This window comes from Hyperolius riggenbachi, chromosome 9 (assembly GCF_040937935.1).
Source record: "Hyperolius riggenbachi isolate aHypRig1 chromosome 9, aHypRig1.pri, whole genome shotgun sequence".
Taxonomy (NCBI): Eukaryota; Metazoa; Chordata; class Amphibia; order Anura; family Hyperoliidae; genus Hyperolius; species Hyperolius riggenbachi.
This window is the reverse complement of record NC_090654.1, coordinates 41,725,253-41,748,856: the sequence shown is the minus strand read 5'-3', so window position 1 is coordinate 41,748,856 and position 23,604 is coordinate 41,725,253. Positions and strand designations below refer to the sequence as shown.

Below are 23,604 nucleotides of genomic sequence, written 5' to 3'. Positions count from 1 at the left end.
ACCCTAAACTGCCCCCTGCTCCCTCCTGATCACCCCCCACCCCTTAGATTCTCCCCAGACCCCCCCCCCCCCAGACTCCCCCCCCCCCCCTGTGTACTGTATGCATCTATCCCCCCTGATCACCTGCTAATCACCTGTCAATCACCCATCAATCACCCCCTGTCACTGCCACCCATCAATCAGCCCCTAACCTGCCCCTTGCGGGCAATCTGATCACCCACCCACACTAATAGATCGCCCGCAGATCCGACATCAGATCACCACCCAAACGCAGTGTTTACATCTATTCTCTCCTCTAAACACCCACTAATTACCCATCAATCACCCATCAATCACCCCTATCACCACCTGTCACTGTTACCCATCAGATCAGATCCTAATCTGCCCCTTGCAGGCACCCAATCTCCCGCCTACACGCTCAGATTGCCCTCAGACCCCCCCTTATCAATTCGCCAGTGCAATATTTACATCTGTTCTTCCCTGTAATAACCCACTGATCACCTGTCAATCACCTGTCAATCACCTATCAATCACCCATCAATCACCCCCTGTCACTGCCACCCATCAATCACCCCCTGTCACTGCCACCCATCAATCAGCCCCTAACCTGCCCCTTGCGGGCAATCTGATCATACACCCACACCAATAGATCGCCCGCAGATCTGATGTCAGATCACCTCCCAAGTGCAGTGTTTACATCTGTTCTCTCCTCTAAACACCCACTAATTACCCATCAATCACCCCCTATCACCACCTGTCACTGTTACCCATTAGAATAGACCATAATCTGCCCCTTGCGGGCACCCAATCACTCCCACACACGCTCAGATTGCCCTCAGACCCCCCCCTTATCAATTCGCCAGTGCAATATTTACATCTGTTCTTCCCTGTAATAACCCACTGATCACCTGTCAATCACCTGTCAATCACCTATCAATCACCCATCAATCACCCCCTGTCACTGCCACCCATCAATCACCCCCTGTCACTGCCACCCATCAATCAGCCCCTAACCTGCCCCTTGCGGGCAATCTGATCATACACCCACACCAATAGATCGCCCGCAGATCCGATGTCAGATCACCTCCCAAGTGCAGTGTTTACATCTGTTCTCTCCTCTAAACACCCACTAATTACCCATCAATCACCCCCTATCACCACCTGTCACTGTTACCCATCAGAATAGACCATAATCTGCCCCTTGCGGGCACCCAATCACTCGCCCACCTGCTCAGATTGCCCTCAGACCCCCCTTATCAATTTGCCAGTGCAATATTTACATCTGTTCTTCCCTGTAATAACCCACTGATCACCTGTCAATCAACTATCAATCACCCATCAATCACCCCCTGTCACTGCCACCCATCAATTACCCCTGTCACTGCCATCCATCAATCAGCCCCTAACCTGCCCCTTGCGGGCAATCTGATCACCCACCCACACCAATAGATCGCCCGCAGATCCGATGTCAGATCACCTCCCAAGTGCAGTGTTTACATCTGTTCTCTACCCTAAACACCCACTAATTACCCATCAATCACCCCCTATCACCACCTGTCACTGTTACCCATCAGAATAGACCATAATCTGCCCCTTGCGGGCACCCAATCACTCGCCCACCTGCTCAGATTGCCCTCAGACCCCCCTTATCAATTTGCCAGTGCAATATTTACATCTGTTCTTCCCTGTAATAACCCACTGATCACCTGTCAATCAACTATCAATCACCCATCAATCACCCCCTGTCACTGCCACCCATCAATTACCCCTGTCACTGCCATCCATCAATCAGCCCCTAACCTGCCCCTTGCGGGCAATCTGATCACCCACCCACACCAATAGATCGCCCGCAGATCCGATGTCAGATCACCTCCCAAGTGCAGTGTTTACATCTGTTCTCTACCCTAAACACCCACTAATTACCCATCAATCACCCCCTGTCACTGATACCCATCAGATTAGACCCTAATCTGCCCCTAGGGCACCCAATCACCCGCCCACACCCTCAAAATGCCCTTAGACCCCAGCCCTGATCACCTCGCCAGGGCATTGCTTGCATCTATTTCCCCCCTCTAATCACACCTTGAGACACCCATCAATCACCTCATGTCACCACCTGTCACCCCCTAGCACACCTACCCATCAGATCAGGCCCTAATTTGCCCCGTGTGGGCTCTTGATCACTCGGCCAAACCCTCAGACCCCCTTCCGATCACCTCCCCAGTGCATTGATTGTATCTATTTTCCCCTCTAACCACCCCCTGAGACACCCATCAGTCACCTCCTGTCACCCCCCTAGCACTCCTATCCATCAGATCAGGCCCAATACAACCTATCATCTAAGAGGCCAACCTGCTTATGACCGGTTCCACAAAATTTGCCCCCTCATACACCACCTGTCATCAAAATTTGCAGATGCTTATACCCCTGAACAGTCATTTTGAGAAATTTGGTTTCCCGATTACTCACGGTTTTGGGCCCGTAAAATGCCAGAGCAGTATAGGAACCCCACAAGTGACCCCATTTTAGAAAAAAGACACCCCAAGGTATTCTGTTAGGTGTATGACGAGATCATAGAAGATTTTATTTTTTGGCAACAGTTAGCGGAAATTGATTTTTATTGTTTTTTTTTCACAAAGTGTCATTTTTCACTAACTTGTGACAAAAAATAAAATCTTCTATGAACTCACCATACACCTAAAGGATTACCTTGGGGTGTCTTCTTTCTAAAATGGGGTCACTTGTGGGGTTCCTATACTGCCCTGGCATTTTAGGGGCCCTAAACCGTGAGGAGTAGTCTAGAAAACAAATGCCTCAAAATGACCTGTGAATAGGACGTTGGGCCCCTTAGCGCACCTAGGCTGCAAAAAAGTGTCACACATGTGGTATCGCCGTACTCAGGAGAAGTAGTATAATGTGTTTTGTGTTGTATTTTTACACATACCCATGCTGGGTGGGAGAAATCTCTCTGTAAATGGACAATTGTGTTTAAAAAAAAACAAAAATGTGTCATTTACAGAGATATTTCTCCCACCCAGCATGGTTATATGTAAAAATACGCCACAAAACACATTATACTACTTCTCCTGAGTACGGCAATACCACATGTGTGACACTTTTTTGCACCCTAACTGCGCTAAGGGGCCCAAAGTCCAATGAGTACCTTTAGGATTTCAAGGTTCATTTTGCGGCATTTGGTTTCCAGACTACTCCTCACGGTTTAGGGCCCCTAAAATGCCAGGGCAGTATATGAACCCCACAAGTGACCCCATTTTAGAATGAAGACACCCCAAGGTATTCTGTTAGGTGTATGATGAGTTCATAGAAGATTTTATTTTTTGTCACAAGTTAGCGGAAATTGATTTGTATTTTTTTTCCACAAAGTGTCATTTTCCGCTAACTTGTGACAAAAAAATCTTCTATGAACTCACTATACTCCTAACAGAATACCTTGGGGTGTCTTCTTTCTAAAATGGGGTCACTTGTAAGGTTCCTATACTGCCCTGGCATTTTAGGGGCCCTAAACCGTGAGGAGTAGTCTAGAATCCAAATGCCTCAAAATGACCTGTGAATAGGACGTTAGGCCCCTTAGCGCACCTAGGTTGCAAAAAAGTGTCACACATGTGGTATCGCCGTACTCAGAAGAAGTAGTATAATGTGTTTTGGGGTGTATTTTTATACATACCCATGCTGGGTGGGAGAAATCTCTCTGTAAATGGACAATTGTGTGTAAAAAAAATCAAACAATTGTCATTTACAGAGATATTTCTCCCACTCAGCATGGGTATGTGTAAAAATACACCACAAAACACATTATACTACTTCTCCTGAGTACGGCAGTACCACATGTGTGGCATTTTTTTGCACCCTAAGTGTGCTAAGGGGCCCAAAGTCCAATGAGTACCTTTAGGATTTCACAGGTCATTTTGCGACATTTGGTTTCAAGACTACTCCTCACGGTTTAGGGCCATTAAAATGCCAGGGCAGTATAGGAACCCCACAAATGACCCCATTTTAGAAAGAAGACACCCCAAGGTGTTCCGTTAGGAGTATGGTGAGTTCATAGAAGATTTTATTTTTTGTCATAAGTTAGCGGAAAATGACACTTTGTGAAAAAACACAATTAAAATCAATTTCCGCTAACTTGTGACAAAAAAAAAATCTTCTATGAACTCACCATACTTCTAACGGAATACCTTGGGGTGTCTTCTTTCTAAAATGGGGTCATTTGTGGGGTTGCTATACTGCCCTGGCATTTTAGGGGCCCTAAACCGTGAGGAGTAGTCTTGAAACCAAATGTCGCAAAATGACCTGTGAAATCCTAAAGGTACTCATTGGACTTTGGGCCCCTTAGCGCAGTTAGGGTGCAAAAAAGTGCCACACATGTGGTATTGCCGTACTCAGGAGAAGTAGTATAATGTGTTTTGGGGTGTATTTTTACACATACCCATGCTGAGTGGGAGAAATATCTCTGTAAATAGACAATTGTGTGTAAAAAAAAATCAAAAAATTGTCATTTACGGAGATATTTCTCCCACCCAGCATGGGTATGTGTAAAAATACACCCCAAAACACATTATACTACTTCTCCTGAGTACGGCAATACTACATGTGTGGCACTTTTTTGCAGCCTAACTGCGCTAAGGGGCCCAAAGTCCAATGAGCATCTTTAGGCTTTACAGGGGTGCTTACAATTAGGCACCCCCCAAAATGCCAGGACAGTGAACATACCCCACAAATGACCCCATTTTGGAAAGTAGACACTTTAAGGTATTCAGAGAGGAGCATAGTGAGTCCGTGGCAGATTTCATTTTTTTTTTTTGTCGCAAGTTAGAAGAAATGGAAACTTTTTTTTTTTTCACAAAGTGTCATTTTCCGCTAACTTGTGACAAAAAATAAAATCTTCTATGAACTCACCATGCCTCTCACTGAATACTTTGGGATGTCTTCTTTCCAAAATGGGGTCATTTGGGGGGTATTTATACTATCCTGGAATTTTAGCACCTCATGAAACATGACAGGGGGTCAGAATAGTCAGAGATGCTTGAAAATGGGAAAATTCACTTTTGGCACCAAAACGCTATCACTTTTACCTAATCCAATAAATATACACTGAATGTTTTTTTTTTTATCAAAGACATGTAGCAGAATAACTTTCGCGCTCAAATGTATAGGAAATTTTACTTTATTTGAAAAATGTCAGCACAGAAAGTTAAAAAAGTCATTTTTTTGACAAAATTCATGTCTTTTTTGATGAATATAATAAAAAGTAAAACTCGCAGCAGCAATCAAATAGCACTAAAAGAAAGCTGTATTAGTGACAAGAAAAGGAGGTAAAATTCATTTAGGTGGTAGGTTGTATGACCGAGCAATAAACCGTGAAAGCTGCAGTGGTCTGAACAGAAAAAAAAGCTCTGGTCCTTAAGGGGCGAAAAGACTGTGGTCCTCAAGTGGTTAATAGTTTATGCATAAACCACTTTTTATTTTTTTCCTCATTCATGAAAGAACCCCTTTAAGCTTCTGTTGCTTTACATTGTATACAATTGCTTTACTTTATGCAGTGGCGTAGCTTCAGATCAGTGGGCCCCGATGCAGAACTTAGACATGGGCACCCCCTCTCACCCCGGTGAAAATTCCCTTGCCACCTAGTTTGGCAAACCCACCACCGTTTTGTTTCTGGGTACACACAGAGTAGCATTCTCACTCACCTGTCAAGCGAGCGCGTTTCCACTTTCTTTCTTTAGTGTCCTTCCGTCTTCATCCCTGCAGTGTTTCTGTGACCAGGTGGCATGTATGTTACTTCTTGATCAGTCACAGGGATAGGGACACCACATAGTTTGAGACAGAGGGACGCTGAAGGAAGGAGGAGGTAGTGCGCCTGCTGGACAGGAGAGAATGCTAAGCTGTGTGCACTCTAAAGGAGGGGGTCAGTGCTGGTGGCCTCTGTTACCACTAATTTAAAGGGTGGGGATATGGGCAGCAGCACACAACACCGCAATTTGGGGTGAGGGGAGATGCTCTGATAACATTTGCCCAGAGTCACATTTTATTTTATTTAATGGATACCAGAGCTGAATTAAAAAGTAAAAACGGGGTAAGCACGCATAAATATGATGTATTCCTCATGCCCACCACCGCTCCCCCCATTATTCTCCATTCCCCTCCTTTATTGTGCAAATGCCCCCCGCAGCCACTTAGTGGTTGGCCGAGTCGGGCATTAGTGTGCATGTGCAGAGCGCTCAAAGGCACATGATCAAGAATGTGAGCAGCTGGGCCAGCACCTGTGCAGCACTAAACAATGACTGACTGGGCCGACCAGGAAGTGGCTGCAGGGGGCATTTTCACAGTAAAGGAGGGGGGGGGGGGCAGAGGAGAACAGTGGGCATGAGGACTACAACACACACACACACACACACACACACCACACACCACACACACCACACACTAGAGATGGGAAGTACGGATCTTTTCTATGATCCGGATGATTCAAATTGGATCATTGAAAAGATCCGGATCTTTGATCCGAATCTCGGATCATTTTAATACGGAAGCATTCAGGGGTGAAATGAATAGCAGGACAGGTCTTTCCCTGCTGTGGACAGGAGAAGGGGAGGGGGGTGGACACACAGAGAAGGGGAGAAGATGGACAGAGGGCAGGGAGTGGACAGAGAAGGGAGGAGGGACGAGCAGAGAGCAGAAATGTTTGTTTGCACATAAGTGCAGCTGTAGAGCAGAGTGCAGGAGGATCATATTGCGCTGCAATCACAGTGCCTGCAAAGTTACTGAGCTGTGCTGAGCTGAGACAAAAGTTTCCAATGTGTTCACTGTGCACAACTACGGAACACTCCAATGAGTTCTGGGTCACCATGAGCTTGCTGGTTAGTCTGCAACTACGGAACAGACAGCCTATAATGCGCAGCACATTTCAGCCAGTATGTGTGCTCTACACATATCTGGCAGTGGCACCGATGTCCCCTCTCTCTCATCTACCTGTGGCTGTGCAAGGCTGGCTCCCATCCAACTCAGCGATCCATCTCTGCTCTGCTTCCACTCCGCTGCCCGCTGAGAGGGGGGCGTGTCGCTCCTGGCCCCGCCCCCTTTGCGATCTGAATAACTCATTTTGATGATTCGGATGATTCGACTCACAAAATAGATTCGGATCAAAGATCCGAATCGTTCATGATCCGGACAACACTACCACACACCACACACCACACACACCACACACCACACACACCACACACCCACACACACACCACACACACACACACACACACACACACACACACACACACACACACACCACACACACACACACGTTTTACTTAACCTTCCTGGCGGTAAGCCCGAGCTGAGCTCGGGCCATGCCGCCGGAAGGCACCGCTCAGGCCCCGCTGGGCCGATTTGCATAATTTTTTTTTGCTGCATGCAGCTAGCACTTTGCTAGCTGCGTGCAGTGCCCAATCGCCGCTGCTACCCGCCGATCCGCCGCTATCCGCCGCGCCGCAGCCGCCCCCCCCCCCCCCAAACCCCGTGCGCTGCCTGGCCAATCAGTGCCAGGCAGCTCTATGGGGTGGATCGGAATCCCCTTTGACGTCACGACGTCGATGACGTCGGTGACGTCATCCCGGCCCGTCGCCATGGCGACAGGGGAAGCCCTCCAGGAGATCCCGTTCTTTAAACGGGATCTCCTGATCGCCGATCGCCGGAGGCGATCGGAGGGGCTGGGGGGATGCCGCTGAGCAGCGGCTATCATGTAGCGAGACTTTGTCTCGCTACATGAAAAAAAAAAAATAAAAAAAAAAAGATTTGCTGCCCCCTGGCGATTTTTTAGCAAACCGCCAGGAGGGTTAATGATTTCTGGCCAGCTGCACTCAAAGTTTTCCCTTTCACCTGTATTTAACTAGGAGTTTTGAATCAGAACTCCTTGAATTTACTGATGGCCAGAGATGACATCACTGAGGAGCAAACTAGAGGGGGCGGTGCAGAATGACAGGAGTGACTGTCGTCACTAAAGCAGCCGCCCAGCCACAGGAGACAAGTTGGAGAGGAGGGGAAGAAAGCAAGAGGGGACAGAGGAGATTGGGGAGGAGGAGACCAGGCAGCAATCACGTGTCTGCGGTGCTGCAATGTAGTAAGTGCCTGACGGCCACTGCAAGCACATGTGCACAGGCAGGGAGGCCGCTCCTGCACACGCCCCAGGGCCCCATCAGGAGGCGGGCCCAGTTGCCATGGCGACCGCTGTGACCTCGGGCCCTACGCCCCTGACTTTATGTATGTAGGGTGGAAAATAATTTTATTCTGATACTTACTGAACTCCCTGGTTGCTTAGCGCACACAGCCCGCCTGCACTGACTGGACAACTTATCGGGGCCAGTTGCAGAGGCTGCAGGCAGCGGAGGACATTGGCGTGGGAGCGATCAGGCCAGAGGGGGCTGAAGGAAGCTCCAGGTATGTATACATTTTTTAAATCCCCCCGTCTCAGGTGGTACACTTTAGGGTGCCCATTCATGATACAGTTCTGTGGCCGATCATTTCCAAGGTAATCAGTCAGAAACAATCAGTCATGCTAATTGATGGCCAAATTCCTGCTAGCCAATTTGATGGGATAGATCCGAAAAAAGGGTCAATACATGAATCTGATCGACTTGGCTACCGGTAATTTGGTCGTTAATGAGCACTACCGATTATCTCCAATCAATTACCGTAGTGATTGGAAACAATCAACCGGCCGTGGAATTGTATTATTAATGGGCACCTTTGAAGTGTACCTGTAGGGAAAAAAAGTGGCCCGGGAGGGTACTTACTTTGGAAGGAGAGGTAATGTATAAATGCACACATGCACACAGCACACCTGCACATTTATACATTAGGGAACAGCAGCGAGGCAACGCAAGGAGAAGGGAATTGGCATGCAATGTACTGGCAGCTGACAGATCTGATCAGATTCGATCAGAGGGAGATCTGTCTCTTGGTCGAATCTGCCCATCACAGCCTGATGTATGGCCATTGACCACCTTTACTGTCCGTCCTCTCTCGTCTTTCTGTGCACCACCTCTGATTTGCTTTTTCTGTTCACTCTCTGCCTGTCCATTCTCACTTTATGCCCACTTTTATACATTCTATTACTATTTCTATACTGCCTTGGTCACATTATTTGTGTTGCCATGTGCATTTCAACAACGCGCATCGCAAGAACGTCAGAAGTACATAGAGTACGCTGTCTGCTGTTCAAACTACATGCCCTGTGCAGCAGAGAGATGCGCTATCTCTCTGTTACACACATTTTTCACAAAAGTGCAATGCTGAATGGGATCATCACTGCAGAGCCCAGCAGCGCAGATGGCGTGTGATCACGGGCATTGCGTTCCAATCGCACAGCCATCTGCACTTGCAAATGTGAACGAGGCCTACTCACTCTCTCTGTTTCACTTTCTCTGTTTCTGCATACTTGCACTTTTTCAGTAACAACCTTCTCTCTCTGCTTTTTCCCTCTCTCACTCATTGTTTGTACATGTCTACCATAATCATAGCCTATTATCCTACCACATTATTATGTATTTATATTGCACTGACATCTTCTGCAGCACATTACAGAGTACATACTCATGTCACTGACCGTCTTTATTGGAGCTTGCAATCAAAACTACCATAGTCATAGTCTAATGTGCTACATTATTATTATTATTATTATTATTATTATTATTATTATTATTATTATTATTATTATTATGTATTTATAGAACACTGACATGTTCTGCAGCACTTTACAGAGTACATAGTCACGTCACTGACTGTCCTCAGAGAAGCTTACAATCTAATACTACTATTGTCATAGTCTAATGACCTGCCATATTATAATTATGTATTTATGGAGCACTGACATCTTCTGCAGCACTTTACAGAGTACATAGTCAGGTCCAGGGCTGGATTTGTACTCTTTACCGCCCAAGGCCACTGTCACCAGCCGCCCCCCTTGAGTATAGGAAGCAAGATGACCCTTCCCCACTTTCCCTCCAGTATAGGTAGTCAAATAACCACCTTCCTCTCCCTCCAGTATAGGTAGCCAGATGACTCCCTTATTCTCTCCCTTTTCCACTCCCCCCTTTCAGTATAGGTAGCCAGCTCACCTTCACACTGCAGCAGGCATCAGTGTCACTCATATCTTCGTTCATCTTCAGCACAGACGCTTCCTCTTCCCTTCCGTTTCCATCAGCCGCCGCTGTGCATCTGTCCCTCCAATTGGCGTCTCTCACATTTGATTCATTGGCATGTTACAAGCGAGTCAGAGGGGAAGAGGAAGCTTCTACGTTGGAGATGACTGGAAATGGGAGTGACTGGCAGCTGCTATTTTACTTTCTCCACCTGCTACTTTGCAATGCTTCCCTAGACTGTATCTGCTCACCACAATGCCAACGTGCACAGAGGGCAGGGCGGCTGCTGCATGGGGGGCTGGCAGTAGTGTTGGGCGAACAGTGTTCGCCACTGTTCGGGTTCTGCAGAACATCACCCTGTTCGGGTGATGTTCGAGTTCGGCCGAACACCTGACGGTGCTCGGCCAAACCGTTCGGCCATATGGCCGAACTAAGAGCGCATGGCCGAACGTTCCCCGAACGTTCGGCTAGCGCTGTGATTGGCCGAACGGGTCACGTGGTTCGGACCCGAACGCGCTCTGATTGGCCGAACTGTCACGTGGTTCGGGTAAATAAATACCCGAACCACGTCATATCTCCGCCATTTGTCTGTGGGTTTAGCTTTGGGTAGGCAGGCAGGGTAGTTCGCGCTCCAGCCACGCTAGCCAGGGTCCCCCCCAGTCATTGTGTGTCGCTGCTGGGAATAGTAGTACACCGCTCGCTCAGCATTCTGTTTACTGCCACTCTGTGTACCTCGCTCAGCCACACTATATAGCATTCTGTTTACTGCCACTCTGTGTCTGCTGGGAATAGTAGTACACCGCTTGCTCAGCCACACTATATAGCATTCTGTTTACTGCCACTCTGTGTACCTCGCTCAGCCACACTATATAGCATTCTGTTTACTGCCACTCTGTGTCTGCTGGGAATAGTGGTACACCGCTCGCTCAGCCACACTATATAGCATTCTGTTCACTGTTCTGTGTCTGCTTGGAATAGTGGTACACCGCTCGTTCAGCCACACTATATAGCATTCTGTGTACTGTTCTGTGTCTGCTGGGAACAGTAGTACACCGCTCGTTCAGCCACACTATATAGCATTCTGTGTACTGTTCTGTGTCTGCTGGGAACAGTAGTACACCGCTCGCTCAGCCACACTATATAGCATTCTGTTCACTGTTCTGTGTCTGCTGGGAATAGTGGTACACCGCTCGCTCAGCCACACTATATAGCATTCTGTTCACTGTTCTGTGTCTGCTGGGAATAGTGGTACACCGCTCGCTCAGCCACACTATATAGCATTCTGTTTACTGTTCTGTGTCTGCTGGGAACAGTAGTACACCGCTCGCTCAGCCAGAGTATATAGCATTGTGTTTACTGCCACTCTGTGTACACCGCTCAGCCAGACTATATACCATTGTTTACTGACACTCTGTGTACACCACTCAGCCACACTATATACCATTGTTTACTGACACTCTGTGTACACCGCTCAGCCAGACTATATACCATTGTTTACTGCCACTCTGATTCTGCTGGGAACAGTAGTACACCGCTCGCTCAGCCAGACTATATACCATTGTTTACTGACACTCTGTGTACACCGCTCAGCCAGACTATATACCATTGTTTACTGACACTCTGTGTACACCACTCAGCCACACTATATACCATTGTTTACTGACACTCTGTGTACACCGCTCAGCCAGACTATATACCATTGTTTACTGCCACTCTGATTCTGCTGGGAACAGTAGTACACCGCTCGCTCAGCCAGACTATATACCATTGTTTACTGACACTATATAGCAGACTATATAGCATTGTGTGTACACCGCTCAGCCAGACTATATGCCATTGTTTACTGACACTCTGTGTACACCGCTCAGCCAGACTATATACCATTGTTTACTGACACTCTGTGTACACCGCTCAGCCAGACTATATACCATTGTTTACTGCCACTCTGATTCTGCTGGGAACAGTAGTACACCGCTCGCTCAGCCAGACTATATACCATTGTTTACTGACACTCTGTGTACACCGCTCAGCCAGACTATATACCATTGTTTACTGCCACTCTGATTCTGCTGGGAACAGTAGTACACCGCTCGCTCAGCCAGACTATATACCATTGTTTACTGACACTATATAGCAGACTATATAGCATTGTGTGTACACCGCTCAGCCAGACTATATACCATTGTTTACTGACACTCTGTGTACACCGCTCAGCCAGACTATATACCATTGTTTACTGCCACTCTGATTCTGCTGGGAACAGTAGTACACCGCTCGCTCAGCCAGACTATATAGCATTGTGTTTACTGCCACTCTGTGTACACCGCTCAGCCACACTATATAGCATTGCGTACTCTGCCAGTCAGTGTGTATATTGCTGGGATCAGTAATACTCCACTCACCGTCAACCACTATATGAGCTCAACATGAGTTCCCCAGAGACCTCCGCTGTGAGCAGCACTCCCAACAACAGCAACAGCCAACGCCCCACGCAAGCTATAACATCCACCCCAGCAGCCAGTGGTCAGCAGCAGCCCTCCCCGGAGGAGAACGTTGTGTCCATCAGTCCGTCGCCAGAGCGATTAATGAGGGCTGCCATTGAGGAGATGATGGGGCCTGATGTGGAGGAGGAGGTCTGGCTCAGGCCAGCATCCCAAGTTAATGTTGAGGACGATGAGGGGTCTGTGTCTGGGGATGTTGGGGTGGCAGAGGTGGTGGGTGGGTCAGACTCAGGAGAAGAGTTGTATGATGAGGATGATGATCGGGACCATCTGTATGTGCCTCAGAGTCCGACCCCGGAAAACATGTTGTATCGTGTGTTTAGGTACTAAAATCTGCGTTCCCTCCCAGTAGTGTTGGGCGAACAGTGTTTGCCACTGTTTGGGTTCTGCAGAACATCACCCTGTTCGGGGTGACTATATAGCAGACTATATAGCATTGTGTTTAATGCCACTCTGTGTACACGGCTCAGCCACACTATATAGCATTGTGTTTACTTCCACTCTGTGTCTGCTGGGAACAGTAGTACACCGCTCACCCGCCACTGTATAGCATTGTGCTCTGTGTCACTGCTGACAATAGTGGTACACCGCTCACCCACCACTGTATAGCATTTCTGTACTGCCACTGTACTGCTGCCAGTCAGCGTGTACTTTAAGGATAAGTGAAATGAGGAAGAAATCCGGTGAAAGAGGGAGGGGCAAGGGAAGAGGTGTTTCCCCTGACGGTTCACGTACAGGCCACAGGGGAGCACCCAAGAAAACCCACTCAATACTGCCCATGTTGTCCAGGACAACAACCCTCACAGATCCAAAAGAACAGGACCAGATAATTACTTGGATGACCTCTCAAGCGTCCAGCAGTGGGTTAAGCAGCACCAGCACATCACGCACGAGGTCCGAGTCCTCAGCCAGTTAAAGTCTGGGCTTTCTTTGAAGACTGCACTGAGGATGTTACCATGGCGATTTGCAAGGTGTGCAAGACCCGCCTGAGCAGGGGGAAAAGTATTAACAACCTCTCCACCACCAGCATGAGCCGCCACATTCTATCCAAACATCCCACTCTGTGGGCAAACGCGGCAGGACAGGGTACCACCAGCAACACTGCCTCCCTTGGGTTCACCAGACTCACCACCAGACCCGCCTCAGCAGCAGCAGTAGCCCAGCCATTGCGTGGTTCACAACATTCACAAACATCAGACGATGCTGACACTGTCACTTTCCGGACTAGTGCTCTTGAGGTCTCCCAGTGTTCATCAAACACAACAACCAACAGCCCTTCGGTGTGCAGCGCTACGGTTGAGTTGTCTGTTTCTGAGATGTTTGAGCACAAGAGGAAATTGCCAGCAAATGACCCCCGGGCCGTGGCAGTAACAGCCAGCCAGCATAGCCAAGCTTCTGGCCTGCGAAATGCTGCCATATCGAGTGGTGGAGACAAACAGCTTCAAGGGCATGATGTCAGTGGCCATCCCACGTTACGTGGTTCCCAGCCGCTACCACTTTGCGCGCTCTGCAGTGCCTGAGTTGCATGAGCACGTGGTCAGCTAAATAACCCGAAGCTTGAAGAATGCCGTTGCCTGCAAGGTTCACCTCACCACTGACACCTGGACGAGTGCGTTCGGCCAGGGTCGATACATCTCCCTTACCGCGCACTGGGTGAACCTTGTGGAGCCTGGCAGCGATTCCTCACCTGCTACGGCGCGGGTGTTGCCCACGCCGCAAACAGCTGGATAACAACAGCAGCACCTACCTCTCTGACTCCTTCTCCTCCAACGCATCTCAAAGCTGTACCTCATCCGGAAATGCTAACCCAGCACCAGCAGCAGTAGGATCGTGGAAGCAGTGCAGCACAGCTGTTGGCATGCGTCAGCAAGCGTTGCTGAAGCTGATCTGCCTTGGGGATAAGCAGCACACAGGGGAGGAAATTTGGAGGGGAATAAAGGAACAGACGGATTTGTGGCTGGCACCGCTGGACCTGAAACCGGGCATGAAGCTAGACACCTGGCACGAACTGGCAATGTACGCAATAGAGGTGCTGGCTTGCCCGGCAGCCAGCGTTATGTCGGAACGCTGTTTCAGTGCTGCCGGAGGCATCATCACAGATCGGCGTATCCGCCTCTCCACAGAAAATGCAGACCGTCTGACTCAAATTAAAATGAATCAATCCTGGATTGGAAACGACTACGCAACACTCCTGGACCCCAACCAAGTAACATGACCGATGAACATCTGGGATGGTTTAGCGTTTCCGGTCCCTGTTTATTGAACCTCTCATCTGTATTACATTTATGACTGCATGGCGGCAAAAAGCATTGCTGCTATATCCGCACGCTTTTTGTCCTCATGCAAGGCCTGGGTTGTTGTGTCTCACAAAGCGTGGCCTTCTCCTCCTGCGCCTCCTCCTGTTCCATCACGTGTGCTGCTGCTGCTGCTGGGTTACCGTTGCCGCGTGGTCCCTGTTTATTGAACCTCTTATCTTTATTACATTTATGACTACATGGCGGTACAAAGCATGCTATCCGCACGCTTTTTGTCCTCATGCAAGGCCTGGGTTGTTGTGTCTCACAAAGCGTGGCCTTCTCCTCCTGCGCCTCCTCCTGTTCCATCACGTGTGCTGCTGCTGCTGCTGCTGCTGGGTTAGCGTTGCCGCGTGGTCCCTGTTTATTGAACCTCTTATCTTTATTACATTTATGACTACATGGCGGTACAAAGCATGCTATCCGCACGCTTTTTGTCCTCATGCAAGGCCTGGGTTGTTGTGTCTCACAAAGCGTGGCCTTCTCCTCCTGCGCCTCCTCCTGTTCCATCACGTGTGCTGCTGCTGGGTTAGCGTTGCCGCGTGGTCCCTGTTTATTGAACCACTTATCTTTATTACATTTATGACTGCATGGTGGTACAAAGCATGCTATCCGCACGCTTCTTGTCCTCATGCAAGGCCTGGGTTGTTGTGTCTCAAAGCGTGGCCTTCTCCTCCTGCGCCACCCTCCTCCTGTTCCATCACGTGTGCTGCTGCTGGGTTAGCATTACCGGTCCCTTTTCCTGGAACCTCTTATATGTATTACATTTATGACTGCATGCCGACAAAAAGCATGTTACCTGTGCAAAGAAAACAGACATTTCCCGCATTTAAAAGACAGTTTTCCCTTTGAAACTTTAAAATCGATTTTCTCAAAAACTATAAGCTCTTTTTGCTAAATTTTTTTTTCCTCTTGTACCCACTCCCAAGGTGCACATACCCTGTAAATTTGGGGTATGTAGCATATAAGGAGGCTTTACAAAGCACAAAAGTTCGGGTCCCCATTGACTTCCATTATGTTCGGAGTTCGGGTCGAACACCCGAACATCGCGGCCATGTTCGGCCTGTTCGGCCCGAACCCGAACATCTAGATGTTCGCCCAACACTAGCTGGCAGCAGAGTACAGTGGTCAAGCGCTAGCCTGATCTCCCTGCACTGCAGCATTTGCAAGCTAGCAAATGCTGCACCAGTTTAGCCTGCTGCTTTGGTGCCCTTTCTCCTGTGGTGAGGATTAAGATCTCACTACGCCCAGCGTTATAATGGCAACGTGCTTAAGGCTAGAAACCCACTAGGCGCGATTTTCTTAGCGCCTTTGAAACCTCTTGCTAATGTAATGCTATGGGTGTGATCCCACTTGAGCGATGTGAATTTATAAAAATCCCCCCTAGCATTGCATTAGCAATAGCTTTTTCAAATCACTAGAGATTGGAAATGGCTCCTAGTGGGTTTCTGGCCTCAAGCAGGTTCCTTTACTGAGTTAGTGATCACGTATAAAGATAAGAACCATGCCTTTTTTTGACACAGGGATTTCACTGTAACATTTGTATTGCGTCCCCCCTTTGATTTCTCTACATATCCCATTACTTAGAAAACAGTCTCTCTGGGGATAATATAAAACACAGAATTTTGCCTTCTTACAACAGAAGGTATTTGCAATTATTCAGGTTGTATTGCGCTCTGAAGTGTCCCACAATGCATCACTGCTGAATATGCAAAACATCTTTGTAATCATGATTTGCATATTCAGCACTGATGCATTGTGGGAGACATCATAGGCTCACTCCAACCTGAATAATCACACATACCTTCTGTTTTAAGAAGGCAAACTTCTGTTTTTCATATCGTCTTAGTGAGAAATCTTTTTGGTCTCTTTCAGCCCCTTGTATGCTCCTATATTTGGGCAGCATGGTGGCGTAGTGGTTAGCGCTCTCGCCTTGCAGCGCTGGGTCCCTGGTTCGAATCCCAGCCAGGGCACTATCTGCAAAGAGTTTGTATGTTCTCTCCGTGTCTGCGTGGGTTTCCTCCGGGCACTCCGGTTTCCTCCCACATTCCAAAAACATACAGATAAGTTCATTGGCTCCCCCTAAAAATTGTCCCTAGACTACAGTACTTACACTACATAATATAGACATATGGCAATGGTAGGGATTAGATTGTGAGCTCCGTTGAGGGACAGTTAGTGACAAGATATATATATATACATTGTACAGCGCTGCGTAATATGTCGGCGCTATATAAATAATAATAATAATAATAATATGAGTTTTTGTTTACCATAAGCTTGCTGGGCAATCTGTAACTCTGGGTATAATATGGAGGAGCTGGTCCTACAGTCAGTCTGGCTTATTTATTGTATTATTCATCCAGATTACATCATGTAGAGTAGGCATATTGGTCCATGAATACCCACTATGTCTGTAATAAAGTGTTCTCAAGGCTACATTAATATCTTCTTCAAAATAATAGTCTTCCTGAACTCTTGTCTTGTTCCTGCTATTAGAGTGTGTTTCTGAACATGCATCCGTGTTTACCAAATTTGTGCCAAAGCCAGTCTGTACCAAGTTTGTGTGCGCCACGTCTGAGCCAGAGCCAGTCTGTAAAGAGCTCATTCCAGTACGTACTAAGCTAGTATGAATAGACACAGTGCTAGTACCAGTGTGTACTGTACCACCAGCCACCAGGTACATACACTGTGTCAGTGCCATTGTGTACTGAGCTAGTACTAGATCATACTATATTTGCGTATGAAAACCCCAAAACTGTATTTTTCTTTTAACTTTCCAACCTTAAATAAATATAGTTGTGTCTAACTTCACCTCTGACAGCAGTTCTATTAAGTGTTCCTAGTTTCTGTTTTAGGTCCTGCTTTGTTTATCTGAAACCTTAGTCTTTTGGCATTTCTGTTGTATCCCCTAAGAATCAGTGTTTGAGATTTGTAAGGTACTTAGATTGTGATAATTTATCCAGGACCCTCTAGGTATGACATACTGCGACTTGCTTGGATGCTGACTATGCTCCATTGTGCTCAGATTAGAGATGGCCCGAACGGTTCGCCGGCGAACGGTTCCAGGTGTACTTCTGTGGTTCACGTTCGCCAGCAAACGTGAACTTTTCCAGGAGTTTGATTCGCCCCCATAGTGCATCGTTAGGGTAAACTTTGACCCTATACATCACAGTCAGCAAGCATATTGTAGCCAATCAGGCCACACTCCCTCCTAGAGCCCCACCCCCCTTATAAAAGGCAGGCAGCGTCAGGCTTTTCACTCACTCGTGTGCCTGCAGTAATTAGAGAAGGGAGAGCTGCTGTGCAGAGACCTATAGGGAAAGCTTAGTTAGGCTCTTGTAGGCTTCTTAGCTTGCTCCTTGCTGATTCTTATTGCTAAAAAAGCACCCCTCAACAGCTCTTTTGAGAGCTAATCTTGTTCTTGTGATTTTTTGTGTGTGTGTGCGTGTGTGTGTGTGTGTCCCACAGACACTTGTGTTGCATAGACAGCCTTGGTCATTCCTACTGTGTGCCACTGCCAGGCCCAGCACATTCAGTGACTACCTGTGTGTGTGTGACAGGTGCACGTTGTAATACCCATCACTGCATATACCTACCTGTTGTTCACTTCAGTACACCCACCTACCTACGTGAGCGCACGCAGTGCCACTGTGCCTGTCCGGTACCTGTCTGTGTGTGACAGGTGCACATTGTAATACCCATCACTGAATATACCTACCTGTTGTTCACTTCAGTGCACCCACCCACCTACGTGAGCGCACGCAGTGTCACTGTGCCTGTCTGTGTGTGACAAGTGCACATTGCAATAATGGTGTGTGACAACGGCAGCAATCTCGTTTCCGCTTTGAATTTGGGAAAGCTGACACATGTACCCTGCATGGCACATGTGCTGAATCTAGTCATTCAAAGATTTGTGTCAAAGTACCCAGGCTTAGAGTACGTCCTGAAGCAGGCCAGGAAGGTGTCTGGGCACTTCAGGCGGTCTTACACGGCCATGGCACACTTTGCCGATATTCAGTGGAGAAACAAGTTGCCGGTGAGACGCCTGATTTGCGATAGCCCGACTCGCTGGAATTCTACCCTCCTTATGTTCTCTTGCCTGCTAGAACAGGAGAAAGCCGTCACCCAGTACCTCTACAATTACAGTAGAAAGACACAGTCTGAGGAGATGGGGATGTTCTGGCCCAACAACTGGACACTCATGCGAAATGCATGCAGGCTCATGCGGCCATTTGAGGAGGTGACCAACCTGGTGAGTCGCAGTGAAGGCACCATCAGTGACTTGATCCCATACGCTTACTTCCTGGAGCGTGCCGTGCGTAGAGTGGTGGATCAAGCTGTGGAGGAGCATGAACAGGAACAGTTATAGGAGGAATCGTTGTGGGAACAATTCTCATCAGAACCAGATGTTTCCTCAACACCTGCGGCAGCACAGAGGAGGAGGAGGAAGAGCCGTGTGTAGAGGAGGAGTAAGACTCGGATGATGAGGAAGGTGTTTCTTTGGAGGAGGAGGAGGAGGTGGCGGCAGAAGAACAACTGCAGAAGGCGTCGCAGGGGGCTTGTGCTGCTCAATGTTCCCGTGGTATTGTTCGTGGCTGGGGGGAGGAGGAGGACTTACCTGACGTCACTGAGTAAGAGCAAGAGGAGATGGATAGTATGTCTGCATCCAACTTTGTGTAGATGGCATCTTTCATGCTGTCCAGCCTGTTGAGGGACCCCGTATAAAAAACTCAAGGGGAATGAGCTGTACTGGGTGGCCACGCTACTAGACCCTCGGTACAGGCACAAAGTGGCGGAGATGTTTCCAAATCACCAGAAGGCAGAAAGGATGCAGCACTTGCAAAACAAGCTGGCAACTATGCTTTACAATACGTTTAAGGGTGATGTCACAGCACAACGCAATAAAGGTACCACTGCCAGTAATCCTTCTCCCATGTCCACGCAGGCAAGGACAGGATGCTCCAGTGATCTCATGGTGATGTCGGACATGCGGACATTCTTTAGTCCAACACCTCGCCTTAGCCCTTCCGGATCCACCCTCCACCAACGCCTGGACCGGCAGGTAGCCGACTACCTGGCCTTAAGTGTGGATGTAGACACTGTGAGCAGCAATGAACCCTTGGACTACTGGGTGCACAGGCTTGACCTGTGGCCTGAGCTGTCACCAGCCACCATCAATTTGCCATCCAACTTCTGTCTTGCCCTGCCTCAAGTGTCCTATCAGAAAGGACCTTCAGCGCAGCTGGGGGTATTGTCACTGAGAATAGAAGTCGCCTAAGTCACAAAAGTGTTCAGTACCTGACTTTTATCAAAATGAATGAGGCATGGATCCCGGAGGGCTACTGCCCGCCCGAAGACTAAGTCAGTCCCCACACACAGCATCTCTGCCTGCACGCTGTGTGACTGCCTGCCCCAAGGCTAAGTCGCTCCTCACACAGCATCTATGCCTGCAGGCCACTTGACTGCCTTCTCAGCCACCACCTACAGGGTCCAGGAAACCAGGCGGATTCCTGAATTTTTAAGGCCGCTGCTAGCAGCAGCCACTATAACAATTTTTCTGGTGCGTGTACATGCCTGCCTAATTTTTCTGGCTGCACTGCATCTGCAACAACAAAACAAAAGGCATGTACATGTGCCAATTCCCCTTCGTGATCATTGTCACAGGAGCCCTGGTGGCTGGAACGCGAAATGCCTTCCAAACGGTTTCAGCACACAGACCATGCAAACTGTCTTCGCAGTCGATGCGCAGAACCCGTTGGGAATTGGCCGTAGACAAACCAGAAGGGAGCCTGTGGGTTACGAAAATACACTTTACACACTATTTCAGGGTATATCTACCACCACTGGACAGTGGTCCTTACCGACAACCTGACTGATCCTGCAAATAAAATGATTAAAACACGCTGTATTCTGTCTAGATCAACAATAGTAGCGACTCCTTAGAGACCTGAGTTCAGTTTCTGTGTATGGCTGTACAGCGGAACAGTAAAACGACTTTGATAAAGTCTTTATTTACGTGCAATATAAATAATTAATATATACAGAAAATCATTAAAATCAACAATTATTGAAACATTAATAGCCAGTATGAAATAAAAAGGGAGGAAATACTTAGGGTTTGTGGAAATATGTCCGTTCTGGGAAAAACTTGTAGAGTTCCTTTTGTTTCAGTTCAGAGTTCAGACCAGGTGGATGCCAGCATATCCTCAAGCTGGCACAGATGTGATCAAAATGGTGTTTCAAGGTGGAGGACACTGAGTTTGGCTCCTCTGCCATTCTTATGCCCCTGATCCAGTAGGAGGGAGTGAGGGCGGGGAGCCACACACCCCCTTAGAATATGAGATGAGTCCTCCCCTTGTCCTGGGGACCAGAAATCATATCTAACCAGATATGGGCTCTATCTCACAGAACCGTACAGGTCAGGGCAGATTTACTAACATTTTCAGGTCTGTCTCGATTTACCCAGCAGCCTGATACCAAACATTAGGGGTGGGACCCCTGTGGTATCATCAGGGCACTTTCGAACTGCCTAACGGGCAATCTTTACCTCAGAATGTTCTGAATCTTCCTCAGAACCAGCGCCAGACAGGGCCCATCATGCTCTGTTAGTTTGGAGGGTCTGCCACCCTTAACCGCATTGATGCAGAGAATCGATTGGGATCACATGTTCTGCACGGGCGGTTCAAGGATGCGGCTGTGGCTACGCAATCGTCCGTCACAGCCCTCCCCTTTGACGGAGGCTTAACACACACACATCCGCAAGATGTGTGGCATCACCACTAACCTGGCTGACGGGTCTCGAGCTGCCGGTATGGCGGGGAAACCCATTCACTTGGACAGGTTGCTGTCCGCTACCCTCAGGTTGGACCCGACATGGACCGTTCTGGACAGGGCGTTTGCGCCACTGCGTTCGGATGCGGCGTCTGCCAGGACTGCTGACAACGGGCAGTAGGTTGGGTAGGTCAACAGCCAGCCCACGTAGGGTTTCCCTGCAAAGTGGCTGTGGACCTAAGGGAACCCCGCGGGAATCCCTGGACCTTCCCAGCTCCTGACAGACAGCACATGCTTTGCAGTATTTGGCTACATCCCTGTTCATCCTGGGCCAATAAAACTGTTTCCGAATACAGGCAAGTGTCTTGCGGACACCTGAGTGCCCTGTCAGAGGATTAGCATGTGCGGATTCCAGCACATGTCCTCTGAACGCACCCGGGACCACAAGCCATTTGGTATTCGCATGTGGTTTACCTGTAGGGGGCTGTACAGACTCACTGTACAGTCTCCCACCTTCCCAGTACACCTTGAAAGTGGCCCCGTCTGCGAGGGACTCAGAGGCTTGCTGCCTGAGTGCCTCCAGGCTTGGGTCACTTTGTAGTGCTGTTGTGAGTGCAGCGCTGTTAGTTTCAACCAGCGGGCCCATGACACATGAAGTCAGTGGCTGAAAGGTCTCTTCGCTGGGGTCAGTACTGAACGAGGCGTTCAGTGCTGAGCCCACAATTCTGGCAGCACCCTGGGTGACTGCTAGTACAGGCACATCATTGTCATTACAATAATCAACATTCTTCACATCATTGACACATGCATTAATGACATTGACAGGTATAGACACATTTTCATTACAGACAGGTTGTACATTAAACGCAGGTACAGTTACATAATTACGACAGACAGTTCGTGCATCAAACTCGGGTGCCTTTGAAGCAGGCACTATTGAACCTGGTACCCTTGAACTGGGCACATTCAACCCACCTCCCCCTGGTGCCCCCCCAAGTGTATAAAGTACCTGTTGGTGGGCGGAGAGTCCGTCTCCTTCCGTGAGCGACAAGGCGATTGTGGCAGGTTCGTAATAGGACACAAGCTTGCCCAAATCAGTCCCCAGCCACACAGGGACTGGGAGATCCTTCACAACCCCAAAAACCCTTTCTTGAACCCCCACCCCCTAGTCGATGGACACCCGAGCTTGGGGAATGTGAGAAAGAGTGCCCTCTACTCCAGTAAGGGCAAGGGATCGGCTGGAGCTGATGGTCTCCTTTGGCACAAGGTGTAAGTGAACTAACGTAATGTCAGCTCTGGTGATTCGGAATGCGGTGACAACTTTGTAGTTCACTCTAACAGGCTGCTGCTGGTCGGTTCGGTAGCGGATTTCCTTTCCGCGGGCAAACAGAACAAAATCTGATGATCCAGGCTGTGGTTCGCTGGCTGGTTGCCTCTGCTGTGGGTGAGGTACAGGTGGTACAGGGGATACAGATGATCCAGGTTAGTGTTGGGCGAACAGTGTTCGCCACTGTTCGGGTACTGCAGAACATCACCCTGTTCGGGTGATGTTCGAGTTCGGCCGAACACCTGATGGTGCTCGGCCTTTTTAGTTCGGGTTCGCCCGAACTATTCAATGCCCGCCGAACAGGGCCGAACAGGGCCCCTGTTCGGCCGAACAGGGTCCTGTTCGCCCGAACATGCCGCAATACGGCCCCCCTATGGGGTCGCAGGCATAAGGGGGGAGCATGCCCCGATCGCGGGGGGGGGGGGGGGGGTCGGAAATTCCCCCCACCCCCTCCGCTAGCGCTCCCCCCTCTGCCCGCTTCCCCATAACAAAAGTTTGTTGAAAGTTAATACTAGTACCGGTGGCTGGCTGCCTGGCCTGGCAGTGAAGTGAGT

At 48.7% G+C, this 23,604-nt stretch overlaps 1 protein-coding gene across 1 annotated transcript in view; it reads left to right on the top strand.

The window, feature by feature from the left end:
* Window positions 1-8,082: 8,082 nt before the first annotated feature.
* The window catches only part of LOC137531567 (farnesyl pyrophosphate synthase-like), a 153,160-nt gene continuing 137,638 nt past the window's right edge, over window positions 8,083-23,604 (top strand). The window contains exon 1 of the mRNA XM_068251489.1: window positions 8,083-8,134. The gene's annotated coding sequence lies outside the window, so the exon portion shown is untranslated. The remainder of the gene's footprint in view (window positions 8,135-23,604) is intronic.